This window comes from Amblyomma americanum, chromosome 3 (assembly GCF_052857255.1).
Source record: "Amblyomma americanum isolate KBUSLIRL-KWMA chromosome 3, ASM5285725v1, whole genome shotgun sequence".
Lineage (NCBI taxonomy): Eukaryota > Metazoa > Arthropoda > Arachnida > Ixodida > Ixodidae > Amblyomma > Amblyomma americanum.
In genome coordinates this window covers 555,379-569,970 of record NC_135499.1, presented here as the reverse complement: position 1 = coordinate 569,970, position 14,592 = coordinate 555,379, and the positions used below count along the sequence as shown (strand labels likewise).

General features: G+C 49.6%; 1 protein-coding gene and 1 long non-coding RNA gene across 4 annotated transcripts in view; one reads left to right on the top strand and one right to left on the bottom strand.

Annotated features, from left to right (window-relative positions):
- Positions 1 to 14,592, top strand: part of LOC144124405 (alkaline phosphatase-like) — a 257,620-nt gene that overhangs the window by 195,147 nt on the left and 47,881 nt on the right. The gene's annotated exons all lie outside the window — the stretch shown is intronic.
- Positions 7,676 to 11,196, bottom strand: LOC144124407 (uncharacterized). The gene is made up of 4 exons (XR_013313154.1): positions 10,871 to 11,196; positions 10,020 to 10,081; positions 9,449 to 9,666; positions 7,676 to 9,175 (listed from the first exon to the last, which is right to left on the bottom strand). It is a non-coding gene; the product is annotated as an uncharacterized LOC144124407 (long non-coding RNA).

Here is a 14,592-nt window from a genome sequence, read left to right as displayed (position 1 = left end):
GATGAATAAATCATTAGGGTTTTTCGGTATGTTTACGACGACTACTTGGTGTTCACCCGAACAGGCCGCTTGCATAGAAGTCTTGTCGACGTTCTGGGGATTTTTAAGGGATATGGACGTGGGCTAGAGTTCACAACTGAGGTTCCCAGCAACAGAGAACTGCAGTTTTTGGATTTGGCATTGTGTGGTGAGGACAAACACTTGTGCTGGTGGTATTGCCCGAGGACTACCAAACCGTTGCTAATCTTTCGGTCTGGCCATTCTAAGCTCAAAGCAGGATATTGCCGTTTCTTGCTTGCAATCAGCTCTCAGGAAATCTTGCCATGAGAGGACGGGGGAGAGCATTTTGCCGCAAGGGAGCCGGTTACATGTGAATGGGTACCCTGATAAACTCATTTCCAGGGCAGCGGAGAAACTCCTTAGAGAGCTTAAGAATGGGGCTCAGCTGAAAGAAGGCAAAAAGAAGAAAAAGGCGGCTGTGGTCCCGTATGCACACTGCTTGTCACATGGGTTGAAAAAATTCCTGGCAGATACGACATTGATGTCTTTTCTGTGCCTAGAAAACTTAGCACAATGTGCAAACAGGTCAGTCAGAGGCAAGACGGCAAGAGGGATGCTTGTCATGTGCGTCATGTTTCGCCACCTATACCGTGTGAGGTGGGTGTATCAGGTCCCCTTCTCATGCGGTGCCATGTACATTGGCCAGACTGGCAGGTGTGTCAACAAACGTCTGATGGAGCGTGAGAACACAAGAAAAAATGATCCCCTTTCCCACACAGGCTCTGCAGGAAATGCCAATGCAAGCATGAGAAAGATTATGCAGAAAGGAGAGCAAAAGGTGACCGCCTTGGCCAGTTGACTTTTCAGTGCAAGGAGTGCAAATGCGTTCCTGTTTACAAGAAGACGCGTATCCTTTTCCGACACAGTGATAAGCTAACACGCGAGGTAATGGAGGCCTTCTATATTCACCACAACAGTACAATGTGTATCAGGAGCCCTTCCATTGCATTATCCGAGAGGGAATTGGGTTATCTGACCTCTCATGTGACTTCCATATAAATTTTGTTGTTTGATAAGTAGTTCATTGTGTGTATTTATATGCCTTTCGTTCTTCAATAAAAAACCAGCTGCTAGTTAGCGCTTGTCTGTGGTAGTCTTTAGTCTCTTGTCCTGTTCTTGTTGCGCTGTGAGCAAAAATGATGTTCATATTCTAGACATTGTGCCTGAGACATGAAGCGCCATACATGTTCCCTGCTTATCCTTGAGAATTGTGTCTTCTACAGGAAAAAGAAAATCAGATCAGAACACCGACTACGATTTCATGCTTAAAAGGATGAGGCATGAAATGATCATGAAAGAAAAAGAATGTGAGGTTGAATTGCGGCGATTGGCGTTTGAAGAAAGCAAGCTCCAATGGGAGAAAGAGTTGAAAATTATGGAGCACGAAGAAAGAATTCTGGAACGCAGAGAACGCGCCGAAGAAAAAGAGGAGAAGAGACATCGTGCTGAGGAGCAGAGACGTGCTGATGCAAGGGACAATGCTCTGATACAGTTGGTTCAAAGCCTCACGGCAAAAATAAATTAGGATTTGCCCAAGCACAAGCTCGTTTCATTTCACTGAAGTAAGCTGTATCTCATTCTTGAAGGTAATGATGAGCGCTGTCAAAATACGAGAAGGGACGAGCACACAGGACAAAGTGCTCGTCCCTTCTCGTATTTTGACAGCGCTCATCATTACCTTCAAGAATGTATTTCCAACTAGCCCCAGTTGTAGCTCTTTTGACTTTATCTCAGCTGAGATAATTGCACAGGGAGTGGGCGCAGGTACTCACGCAAGATAGGTGGGTCTAAGTTAAAATACGTGGACACTTGACTGCCATAAATAGTTGTGTGACAGTTTGTTAAGATTGTGGCCACCTTGTACATTTTTGCCACTTGTTGCCAAAGAAGTTTTTGGTTCTTCTTGTAGTCGAGGAAGGCAAATTCACCAATAACCTTGCCAAATCCCCATTCTACCGCCTGGCGGACTCCGCTCATTGCATAATATTGAAAGCCTCCTGGCCACGCGTCAAATGACAACCACCATACGGCTTCATCAGAAGTGGCCGAAGCGGGTATGCAGGGTCCCCGTAAATAACCAAGTCTTCCCCCTTCACCAGCTTCTCCAACTTGGCATACAGATCACTCTCTCGGAGTATTCCTGAAAAAAAAAAGCCCGTTTACGGAAGGTAAATCACACTAGTATGTTTCTGACATTTCGGTGCCAGTCTTTGTGGCACACAGTGAAGGAAATCAAGACACCGAACTATCAGGGAGAATGATATAAGGGGCTCACTTGAATCATGATAGCTCCCTGGATAGTGCCCATCCAGCTGACAAATGATCCCATTTGGGCACATCAATGATTGATATTTTGTGCAATGCACTCTTTTGTGTCCCGAGTAATAAAGCCTCTGATCCCTTTTGGGACGACATATAGGGCGGGCAGTCCCATCAATAAAAGCCCAACAGTTAGGCAATGCTGCACCTCTTGCTTCAACAGCCTGTAACGAAAAATTAGGAGACAAGCATTTAGGTCCTGCTGTGTAATGACAGCGTTAGGCGCGCAACTTGCAATTGTGACTTACATTTGCAAACTTTTGGAGGACAGCAGTCGATAACCAGTCATGGTTGTCGCAGTCGGTGATAAGGTGCCCAAAAGCGGCGACGATGTGGTCTATGACCATTGTTGCAGTGCTCGACATTACAGACGAATGCCTTCCAAACATCGCTTCTAAGTCACACCATCTGTTTGGATAAGCGAGCCTTCGCAGCGTAATGCACAAGGCTTCTCGGCCAGGAATGCTGACGTTTTGCGCAGTCTTGATTGCGTCCGGAATACGAAGGGCGCTACACAGTTCACCAAAATCCTCCTTAGCAAACCTGAACTGCTGTCTGAAAAGTGTAGGCTCGAAGTTATCAATATCGAGCAGCCCATATCGTGAGCGGTAGTTGGAAAATTCATCCCAGTTGCTGCTCACCTCGTAGTCGTCGCCGTTGTGCGGATGCGTAGCAGCTCCAAATAGCCGTTGCTCCGCTCGCCAGGTGATGATGTCGTCGATCTCTTGCCATGACAACATAGAGATCACATGAGCATTCGAAAGAACACTTCTTCGAGACATGTTAAAATATAAAGGCAATCAAGGAAGAAGAAAACTCGCTCCGGCTCCTGAAGATTACAAGAACGGAACGGCTGAGGCTTGGCTTGGATATTTCTTTGGATTGAATCCGCATTGCAGTTTTTGCTCGTGGCAATAGATGGCGCTAAAAGCATTCGAAAGCAGCTACCAGACAAACATCATCATCAAATACTACGCGGCTGCACTGCGGCGGTACGGCCAACTAAAAGTGTGGCGGGGGTGTCCTTTACAGCGTACGGAACGTAGTGAGCGTTGCGTACGCAATGTCGCTACGTACGCAGCAACTAAAAGTGTCTATTGCCTCCCTGGCAGCAAATCGTTGCCGTCAAGCTTAGGCGTGCTACCCTCTCCGCAGAAGGCAGCGCGCTGCCGTGACGTCACGTCAGTGCTGGGGCGGAAATGAGCAGATTTGCGGGGGTGCCTTCTCTCCACATTCCTGGTGGCCAGCGCGCCCGCTGGCTCGGGGGACGAGGAGGGGATACCTGTGTATCCCACTTCCTCCCCTCCTTAAGAAGCCTCCCGAACACAGGAACAGGGGTAACATTACTTGATCTTCTCCGCCATCCTGGGATCGAAGTTCTTCAGCTCCCGCAGGTGCATCGGTTGACGGCCGCGCCACGCCCCCGCCGGTCAGCTGCTTCGCTCCGAGGGCTTGGCCTTCCGCACGATGACGCTTAGCATCTTGCTCCCTGTCACGGTCTTCCGAGTGCGCGCGGCTGCGCCGTTCCGGTGAACTCGGTCGACCGCCTCCTTGGCGCCGGCAGCGATGGCTTGGAGGCCAGGTCCATGGCTGCGCCCCTGAGGTACTGGGTCAGGTGGCTTCAGGGGCCAGGTCTGCGGCGCTTTATAGTTGAGGCCGCGGTTGGGCTGCCCTGGCATACCTGGTCAGCAGGCGAGGACCCAGGGTTGCGGTGGTAATGGGGCACCACGGGCGGTGGCGCACAGTCGGCGGGTGGGCAGCTCCGATGCGATGTGACAGGTAGCAGCGGTGGCCAGGGTGGCGACTGCAGGTCGCAGGCGGGGTGTAGCGTCGAGCCTTGGGCGCGGCGCGTTACCGAAGCTGGATGGTGGCTGGTAGTTGGAAGTGGAACGGTGTCGTTCTGATGTGCCCTGCTTCTTTTCCATCTGCGCTGGAAAAGGTCAACACAGATGTAGCCAGCTCCCGCAGCGCGTGCTGCGTGGCTGTTCGACCCTCACGAGAGTCATGAGGGTTAACGCAAGTCAGTCTTGCGTGCCATTGATCGGCATGAGCGGCCCGTACGTTCATGCTTCTAACGAGACTGCCTGCCGGCTCGCGCCCTCGCTGTAGGCTGCGCAGGCAGATTCTGTTTCTGCCTAGGGCGCAAGTTATAACGGGACGCGGGGTTCGCCGGCTGATCGTAGCGCTCGTTATCCGACTGCGGCTCGGGTCGGGCTGTGTCCTCTACCCACTCATCTCGCTGCACGTAGCGTTTCAGGTCGCATACGTGCACCGGTCCGCCTGTCGGTTTCGACCGCAAGTCCTCGAGCCTGTAAACGAGCGAGGAAAGTTCCTCTCGCACGCGGAACGGCCCAATCCATTTCGGCGCCAGCAAGGCCGCAAACTGTTTGCTGGCGTCGCTGAGAGCGTGCTGGCGTCGAAGCACCAGATCACCCACTTCGTAGTGAACATCCCGGTGCGAGCGGTCGTACTGTGCTTTTTGCTGCGCCCTAGCGGTGCTCAGGTTGCGGCGAGCCTTGCGTAAGGCCTCCGTCATCTTAGCGCGCAGCTGCGTCCCGTACTCAGCTCGTGCTGACGAAGCGACTGGCGTCTTCCTGCTGTCCGATAGAATCCGGTCCATCGGATTTAGCAGCTCTCTACCCAGATTGAGAGAAGACGGCGCATACCCAGTCGAGCGGTAGAGGGTCGAACGCAAAGCGCGATCTTCGGCAGATAAGAGTCCCAATCTTTGTGCCTCTCAGAGTACGCGACAAGCAAGTGCTTAACGTTGCGATTCACTCGTTCCGTGGGGTTCGACTGAGCATGATAGGTGGTCGTTTTCTTGTTCTTAATGCCGAGTGCAGCGCACGAATCAACACCTTCGCAGTGAAGTAGGACGCGTTGTCCGTTATCAGCTGCTCTGGGAAACAGAACCTGGGCCCGGATTACGGAACTCGCTCCGACCGCTCTACAATTGAGAGCGCTCTAAAATGCCCGCTCCTATTGGTCGCCGGCGCCATTTTGAAAAGTTGCGTCACGGGAAGCTGCAATGGCGTCACGGACAAGAAAAAACGCATGACGTTGAACACCTAATTATGCCCGCGGTTTTAGACTGTTTTTTGCGACCGCGAGGAGTCGGTCTACAGAGTTTTAGAGGGAAAATGGCGGCGGCGTCGTCTGCTGTTTATTGGTGGCGGAGGCGGCAACGTCGGCGCCAGCAACGACGAAGGACGGTGTACGAGGACGAGCTGTTCCGTCGGTTATTTCGACTCGATAAGGAGAAAGTGGAGTGGTTGTGCGGCGAACTTGCAGACGAACTGCGAGGCGTACGGACGAGCGTTTTGTCGGTGCGGCGGCAGGTGCTGTGCGCTCTCCGTTTTTTTTGCCTCCGGGGGCTTTCAAGTGTGCGTCGGCAACGAGCAGACCGTCGGCCTCGCACAACCGACGGTGAGCAAGTGCGTGCGGCGTGTGGCTGAGGCCATCTGCAAAGTCGGCGCACAGAAGGGATGGGTGCGTTTCCCGGCGCACCCCGAGGAAAAAGCGGCAGCGAAGGCGACCTTCCTTCCCCGCGGCACCATCCCAGGCGTCGTCGGCTGCGTCGACGGCACGCTAATTGCCATAAAAGCGCCGCGGGGAGACCCAGCAAACCGGGCAGCATTCTGGAGCCGCAAAGGATACTATGCGATGAACACCATGATCGTGAGTAGACTGGCTTTCTGACCGCATGGGTTCGAAAGCCGCGACCTCGACAGTGGAAGTTCACGTCCAAGATTGTCTGCCTGTGTTTCTCGCAGATCTGCGACGCAGACATGAAGATCCTTGCGGTCGACCCTCGCTGCCCGGGGTCTTGTCACGATGCCTTTTTTTGGCGCTACTCACGGCTGCGTCGGAAGGTGGAGCACGGGCTGCTGGAGGATGGAGAGTTTCTTCTGGGTAAGCAGCACTTCGACAGCACGTATTAAGCTACAGCAGTGGCTCATACCTAAAAGAGGCGGGTTATAACATGGATGACATGCAACAATATGATGTATCGTATTTATTTTGTGTATTTACTGTTACTGCTGGTGCAGAGGCACAAGAAACATTGTTATAAAGTGAATCGTATTTCAAGCGTAAAACATCAAGGCAGAAGAGGTGTGCACATCGTTATTGTCGTGTAAGATATCACAGTGCATCATTAACCTAGAAGGCTGTGCTTACAGAGGTACCCCTTAGTCATGAATATTCTGCATGCCTATGAATTCTGGTTCAGCATACTGGCTTTGAGCTGCTTGATATGAATCATTTATTACATAGGCAACAACACACTTCACTGCAAATTTTGGTCGTGCAGGAGACAGTGGATATCCACTGGAGCCGTGGCTGCTCACACCAATGTCAGGGCATCCTGGTGCAAACACTGCAGAAGGGCAGTACAACGCAGCACACGCCTCAATGCGATGTGTTGTGGAACGCTGCATTGGTGTTCTCAAAAGCCGCTTCCGGTGCCTTCAAAGGTACCGGACACTCCACTACGAGCCGGAGCGGGCGGTGGTCATCATTGCAGCGTGTGCTGCGTTGCACAACATCTGTCTTGAAGAAGCCCTGGCTGCAGACGAAGACGACACTACTGATGACCCTGACAACAATGGACCACCTCTGCTTGCCGGGTACTTGGCGGGGACAGGATCCCGCATGACCTACCTGCGTGGTAGAGCCATGCGAGACCGTATAATTGGCCTCTTTGGCACAACCTGTCCGCAGAGGCAAGCACACCTGCAGATGGTGCGGCGACAGCAGCAGCGGCAGCAGCAGCGGCAACAGCAGCACCACCGGCAGTAAGCCCTAGACCATCTGGCAGCTGTGGCTGCAATGACTCGCCGTGCTGGCGTGGCGAGTTGTCGTAGCCACTCTTGCTACGGGCAGTGCCATTGCCCTCTGTTAGTGCGTGAGCCCCTGTGTGATATGATGCCCTTGGCCACTGGTAGCCACATTCCAGCATTTGTAAATTACTTTTTCTTACGTGTGCTTGAAAGCCTCCAGTGTCAAGATATGAAGTGCACACACCAACTGCTGCTCCACCGGCAGTGGTCACCAGTACGCCTTTCAGTGCATCAGCAAGCTTGCCGCACAGCTACTGCACTTTCTCCTTCTCAAGTCGAAATACACGCCGAAACAGCTCGTCCAACAAGTGAAATGCATCCTTGTACACCGTCTTTCGCCGTTGGTTACGTCGACCTGCCCACTTAGGCAAACAGTTGCTTGCTGTAACTATGTGTTTGATGAATGTGCACGAGGGAAAAGTGTGGTGTGGAGACTGCTAGGAACCAGTAAAGCGTTTGTTTTTGCACCACGTTTATTCATTGGTCACAATAATTTTTTTCGCCACAGCTGTTCATACTAGTTTGCCAACTGTAACACACAGCAGGGAAACAAAAGCATGCAGCATCAACAGTGATTTGCATATGCCTTGTCGAGTGCTGCGCAGAGATTGCACAATAACAGTTGTATCTTACACTCTGGCCAAACGGGCGAGTTGGCTGTACATTTTTAAGGCGAACAGTGCGAAAGACATAGCCGGAAAGCACAGGAAACACAGGATGAGCACTCGTCCTATGTTTTCTTTGCTTTCCGTCTAAGTCTTACACGCTGTTTGCCCCTTAAAAAAAAAGCTTCATCTTGACTGCCAGCTTGAATGCTAGTAATCACAGGTTTGGCATGTTGTGCAGACTTGTAGGCCCGATGCAGCCCTGGTTTGCAGTTTTCTGAAACACATTGCATAACTGGTGGAATGCACAGCAAGTGCTACACAAGACATTGCTCTTCGTAGATTTTACTGGACTAAAAAATCATGTTACGTGTAAAAGACACACGAGTATCACAGACGATGATGCCAACATGGCTGCGTTTGAAGTTGTAAAGGGATCCACAAACGAGAGATATTAACATTGTTGCATCATACCTTTAAAGGCGGAGCTCAAGCATCCGCCAAATTTTTTTTTGCCTGCATTCAACACTAGTTCAGAAGCGACTTTGGACGAATGCTGGCAAGCCTCATTTTTGCTCGGGTCTACTGAGCATAGAACATGTTACAATGGACACTTTACGGAAAAGCAGGAAAAGTAATGCGAAAAAAACGACTCAGGAACATGCAAACAACCTTAACAGACACAAAATCGAAGTGTTCAAAATTTATCCAGAATCCCCATATTATGATGCCCTTCATAACTACAGTCACTTCAGAACAACTTTGCCCCACATATTGCACTTGCCCACATATTGCAATGAAAGAAAACAAGCACTAGAAATTGCACCTTGTGCACCTGCCACAGCTGCAGGTAAACATTTGAAAGGAATGGAAAATAAAAGAGTATAGGAGGCTTTCACAACTGGCAGAGCTTAAATTACATAACTGGAAGAAAATAAACAGTGTGAAGCATCCGGGCCTGCAGAGCTTACAAGAAATAAAAAAATGATGCTATGGCACATGACAGAGATGATCTTGAATAAATACAAAAACAGAAACCTGACAGAGAAGCAGACAATGTAAATAAACAAACACATAAAACAGAAATTTTAACAAGCAAACTAAAACTAGTTCAATGAGTCTGCACCTGGCAGAGAAGTAAATAATGTTCTTGAATAAATATAAGCATATGAAGAGGTTCTTTCATAAAAATAAAAACAAGCAAATAATGACATAAATATGAACAATTCAATGTGGTGCAGGTGGCTCAAGCTGCTTTTGTAAGATTAGCGTCAGTAGGTTCACATTCTGGATGAGCAGCTCTTGCTGACCATTTGACGCCTGCACAGCATCTGTCACCTCCCATATGGCCTGCATGTAAAAATACTTCCAATTACAAATTATTACTGACAACCAATTTTGAGATCTCGCTTAAGCTTTATGTAAAATTTCAGGTGCTGAGATATTTTGGACAAGGTATGGCTGTAGAAGACTCGTGTCAGTTTCATAAACTCAGCTGTCCCAACCACCTCCCACAAGAGGCGTCGAAACAGAAGTAGAGGTGCTCAAAAGAGAGCACTGATATTTATGCTTCAGGTGACGGCTTCGACTCTTCAAAGTGCAGTGTGCGCAGCGAGTACACACCTCCAGCATGCTTTGCTGAAAAGCAGCGTCCTGGCGGTTCCGGGCGTCAGTAAGGGAATCCAAACGATGCGATTCATACAGCATCTGGCGCAGCACCTTATTGGCCCCATCGTCTCGCCGTCGCTTCCCAAGAAGGCTAGGCGTGGCACGCGTTGAGGGCTGCAGTGGGGGCTCTGGTGTGTGCTGCTGTGAGGGCTGCGGCGAGGGCGCCGGTGTAGCTGTCGGGAAAGAAAATGTGCTCATCACGTGGTGGAATACGCAAAATATTTGGTAAAATGTGTTAGAGGACTTGACATAAATATACAGGACAGCAATCTTGGGCAGCATTGCAGTAGCATATTTCATGTGAACATTTGCTAGACTGCTAGGAGATGTCACAGCCTCACTGCAAGAGAAATAAACATTCTGCACTGCGTGGCAAAGCCAGAGAGAGATAGTTTTGTGTGTACTGTAGAATCTCTGCAGTATTTTGGCTACTGCTGCAAATGCTGCCAGAGAGTATAGTGCTATTACTTTCAATCAGCTGCCAGAAAGGGTAGTATGGAGCTTGAATAATGGAAAGCCAACTCACGGTCTGTGGGGCTCCGTGTGTCTTGTCGACAACTTGCTGAGGCTCCCCGTTCATCTCCTCTGCTGTAACAGGGTAAAAGGTGCGGCTGATTGGTACTGGCAAACCATGAAACTAAAAGAGCACTAGCAAAAGAGAAGCAATCAATAATGCTCAACCACTTGTCTATGCATTCCTGCACCTCCTCCGAGACTAAAATACACCACAGATGGAATAAACAGTGCTAGCAAGGCGCAAGGCAAAGACATCATGTTTTTAAACGGCCGACCCCTTGTTGTTGAGAATCGACGCAAGCTGGATCCACAGCTCGCGCTTTTCTACAGCTGTGTATGAGTTTGTTAGGTCGGCAGAAGCCCGAGCCAAGAGCGGATGGCTCTTCATAGACTCTATTACGATTAGCTCTTGCTCGCTAGGCATTCTTCGAGTTGGCGCCATTTCGAGACTATAATTCCCGCTTAGAGAATTGCAGCTGCGAACACAGCGGGAAAAACAAACAGGGAATAGTTTCTGTTCCGCTTTTCGAAAGCAGGGAATAACCAGGAAAAACCTTTGCTCTGAGTTCGGGCTAATATGTTTTTACAGGAACATATGCGTGTGCTGCGCTGCAGCAACTTATAGCACAGCCAAGAACGACCGAAAACGAGCAAGGTTGTTAGCGTGCGCCCAACCGCCTTGCTTGGTTCTTGCTCCTTCCCAAATGAATCATTTGTGCCAGACGCTTATGAAGCCAAAAAAGTTGATTTTATCCAACAAGCCGTGCTTCGTGGACGCCTTGTATTTGCTAAAGTGAAAGAAACAGAACCCAAATCATATGCTTGGCATGTGGCATCTTTAAACCAATAACACAGGCTTACCTCAAGTTGTCTTCGTCGATTTTCGGGCCCGACGTTTCGCGCAGGTTCCTTTCTGGAGGCCCGTGACCTTCACTGGCTTCGATAATTGTTATCCGCTCACTTTGGACAACCAAATAGAACCTTGATTTCAGACGACGCCTAAAAAAGCAGGAACTAGCCGTGGGATCAGCTGTTTTTTAGAAGGCCGCCATGTTCAGTGTTTACATCTGCCAGCGCGCCCTCATGGCAACAAAACTTACCCACGAAAGCAGTTATTTGCAAAAGTGAATGTCCTTCTTGTTTTACTTCATGGCAGTGAGAGTGAAATACACTTTTATGAAAGAATAAAACAATGTTTTATTTTATTCACTGCGTATTCTTATAAAAAAGTTAGCATACGGCCCCTTGCCGTGCAAATTGGCCTCTTGTCGTGCAAATAAACTCTTCCGGGGCGGCACCCTACTAGCCATTGGTTGATTCCGCGTTCCGTCACGCGTTGACGTCTAGCCTTGTCGTCATGCTGTCGTCATTTGGACGTAACGCTCTACAACTTTAGAGCGAGTTCCGTAATTCGGGCCCTGGTGAATACGTCCATCAGCTTCTCCATGATCACTCGTGCCGTCAGCTTTCTAAGGGGGAAAGTTCAACCCACTTGCTGAAGTGATCCGTGACTACCAGCAAGAACTTGTTCCTACTCGGTGTCATAGGATACGGTCCCATGATATCACACGCCGCGATTTGCCAGGGAGTCTGGCTGTTAATCGTGTGCATGAGGCCGGGTGGTCGTCCGCCTCGGGGCTTCACACTTTGGCACACATGGCACGAGCGGGCGTAGCGTATTACGTCCCTTTTCATGCCAAGCCAGGTAGCAAAGCGACACAACTTAGTGTAAGTCTTGGGGCCGCTTGCATGCCCAGCGATGCACGAGTCGTGAAAGTAGCGTAACAGTGCTGCTCTCAATACTCGCGGTATCACCACCTTGAACGCCTGGTTTGTGTCGTTCTCGGAGGGGATATACCTCAGCAGGACGCCGTCGGAATCCAGCAGATACGAATCCATCGCGCTCACAGCACTACCAGCTGTTTCCGAACGCTCCGCACCGACAGCAAAACCAGCTGTCTCTGTGTGCGCGGCGGCCCGGCCGCCCGGCTCCCGGAGCCCGTCGAACACTTTTCGACAAAACGGATCCTTCTGCTGAGCTTCGAGCAGCTCATTTCTACTGAACACGATCCCCACGGAACTCGCGTAGTCCACGTGGTTCACGCTCTCGCCCTGGATCACCGGTTGTTCCGCGTTCCTTACATTGGCTACGGCTCGGTTTTGTCCCTCACTCTCTCCGGCTGTCGGGCGGTCGGTCGCGTGACCTTCCTCGCACTGGACAGGCGCTCGCGAGAGTGCGTCAGCCACAGCGTTGTTTTTCCCTTTGCGGTAGCGCACGGTGAAGTCGTAACGCTGCAGCAACAGGGACCAACGCGCTAGGCGGCCGCTCGTCTCGCTGAGTCGTCTCAGCCAGGTGAGCGCCATGTGATCCGTCTCGATCACAAATGCCACCCCATCGACGTAGTAGTCGAACTTACGCAAAGCAAAAACCATCGCGAGACATTCCTTCTCTGTCTCCGAGTAGTTTCTCTCTGCCGGCGTCAACGAACGGCTCGCGAAAGCTACCGGACGGAGAACGCCTTCATGCTCCTGAAGCAACACTGCTCCTAAGCCCAGGTCGCTTGCGTCGGTTTGAATCACAAACTCCCTGTTTAGGTCGGGTAGCTGCAACTCAGCCGTGTCAGCGAGCACTTTGGTGAGGTTGCGCAGTGCATCCTCTTGCTCGTGACCCCAACTCCAGCGCTCGCCTTTCTTCAAAAGCTTTGTCAAAGGCGCCTGCAGCGCTGCGCAATCTGGGATGAACTGGCGATAAAAGTTCGCCATTCCCAGGAAGCGCCTGAGACCGGCTATATCTGTGGGCGACGGAAACTTAAGTAAAGCCTCAAGCTTATCGTCGCACGGCAGAATGCGGCTTCTCTCAATCGTGAACCCCAAAAGTGTTATTCGGGTCGCGGCGATCTGTGCCTTATTCGGGTTCAAAGTGATTCCCGCGGATCTCAGCCTCTCTAGGACGTCCTTCAAGTGGCGCAGGTGTTCCTCGAACGTTTTCGAGTACACCACGATGTCGTCTAGGTACGCGAGCGCATGTTGCCATTTCGCATCTCCCAGAACACGGTCCATTAGGCGCTGATAAGTAGCGGGTGCTCCTACCAAGCCAAAAGACATTCTCTTGAACTGGAAAAGGCCTCTGTGACAAGTGAAAGCAGTTTTCTCCTTGTCCCGCTCATTTATTTATTTATTTATTTATTTATTTATTTATTCAAGGTACCTACAGCGCCTTGAGAGGCATTATTGTAGGGGGGGGGGGGTAAGTACATTAACAGTAAAATTCAATACAGCACAAGAGAACAAAACAGAAATAAAAGTTACAGAAAAATGATAAGAACTTCCAAAAAGATAAAAGCATTCTGATTGCACCCGAGACACAGAACCAACACTGACAGCAGCATAATCAGAATATTGCAAGGTCAATTGCTGCCTGGAAATTCTCGCTCTCAAACACTTCATTAGGCAGCAGATTCCAGTCACTTATTGTGTTGGGAAAAAATTAATATTTAAATGTATTGATCCGGCAGTTATACCCTCTAATTTTCATGGTATTGTCCCTTCTACTCGAAACGTAGTGAGGTTGCCTTAAATAGAGGCTTTTATTAATTCCTGTTTTATTATTGTAAATGTCGTACAAAAACTTTATTCTAAAAACTTTTCTTCGGTGGGATAATAACTTCCAACCAAGAGCTTCCCGAAGTTCAGAACCTCTAACCTTAAAGTTGTAATTCCCAGTTACGAACCTTGCTGCCCGCTTCTGAACTCGTTCAAGCTTGTCCTTTAAAATATTTGTGAACGGGTCCCAACATACGCATCCATATTCGAGAATTGGCCTGACATTCGTAAAGTACAATGTTTCTTTTAGGCGTGGAGTCGTATGTTTAAAGTTTCTTTTAAAAAGGTTGAGAACGCAGGAAGCCCTGGTAGTTATCGCGTCGACGTGTGCGGTCCAATCCAACTTCGCTGTAAATGTGATACCGAGATACTTTACTCTGTCCTTTGTCTGTAGAACAGATTGATTTAGATTATAGTTGCCCCATATCTTCTTTTTTTGTTTGTGAACTGCATGAGGTAACATTTACTGGTGTTGAGAGTCATCTTCCATTTGTCACACCACGCACATACCTTGTCAAGGTCAGACTGCAACAGAATGGTATCATTTTCGCACGTGACAGAACGGTAAAGAACACAGTCATCAGCGTACAGCCTAACACGGGAGCACAGTTCACTCGGCAAATCATTTACAAAAACAAGAAACAACAAAGGCCCAAGTACTGAGCCTTGCGGCACACCCGATAAAACCTGAACAGACTGCGAAGTGACACCGTTAATAAGTACCCGTTGTCGCCGTGCATACAAATAATCTTGAATCCATCCATGAAGTCTAGAAGGTATACCTAAATACGATAACTTTGTTAAGAGTAGAGAATGCGAAACCACGTCAAAAGCCTTGCGGAAATCAAGAAAAACTGCGTCTATTTGAACACCCCTATCTATACCTTCCGCAACATCATGGATGAACTCGGTGAGCTGAGTTGTACACGATAGGCCCGAACGGAAACCATGTTGAGCGGTAGTGAAGAAATCATGACCAT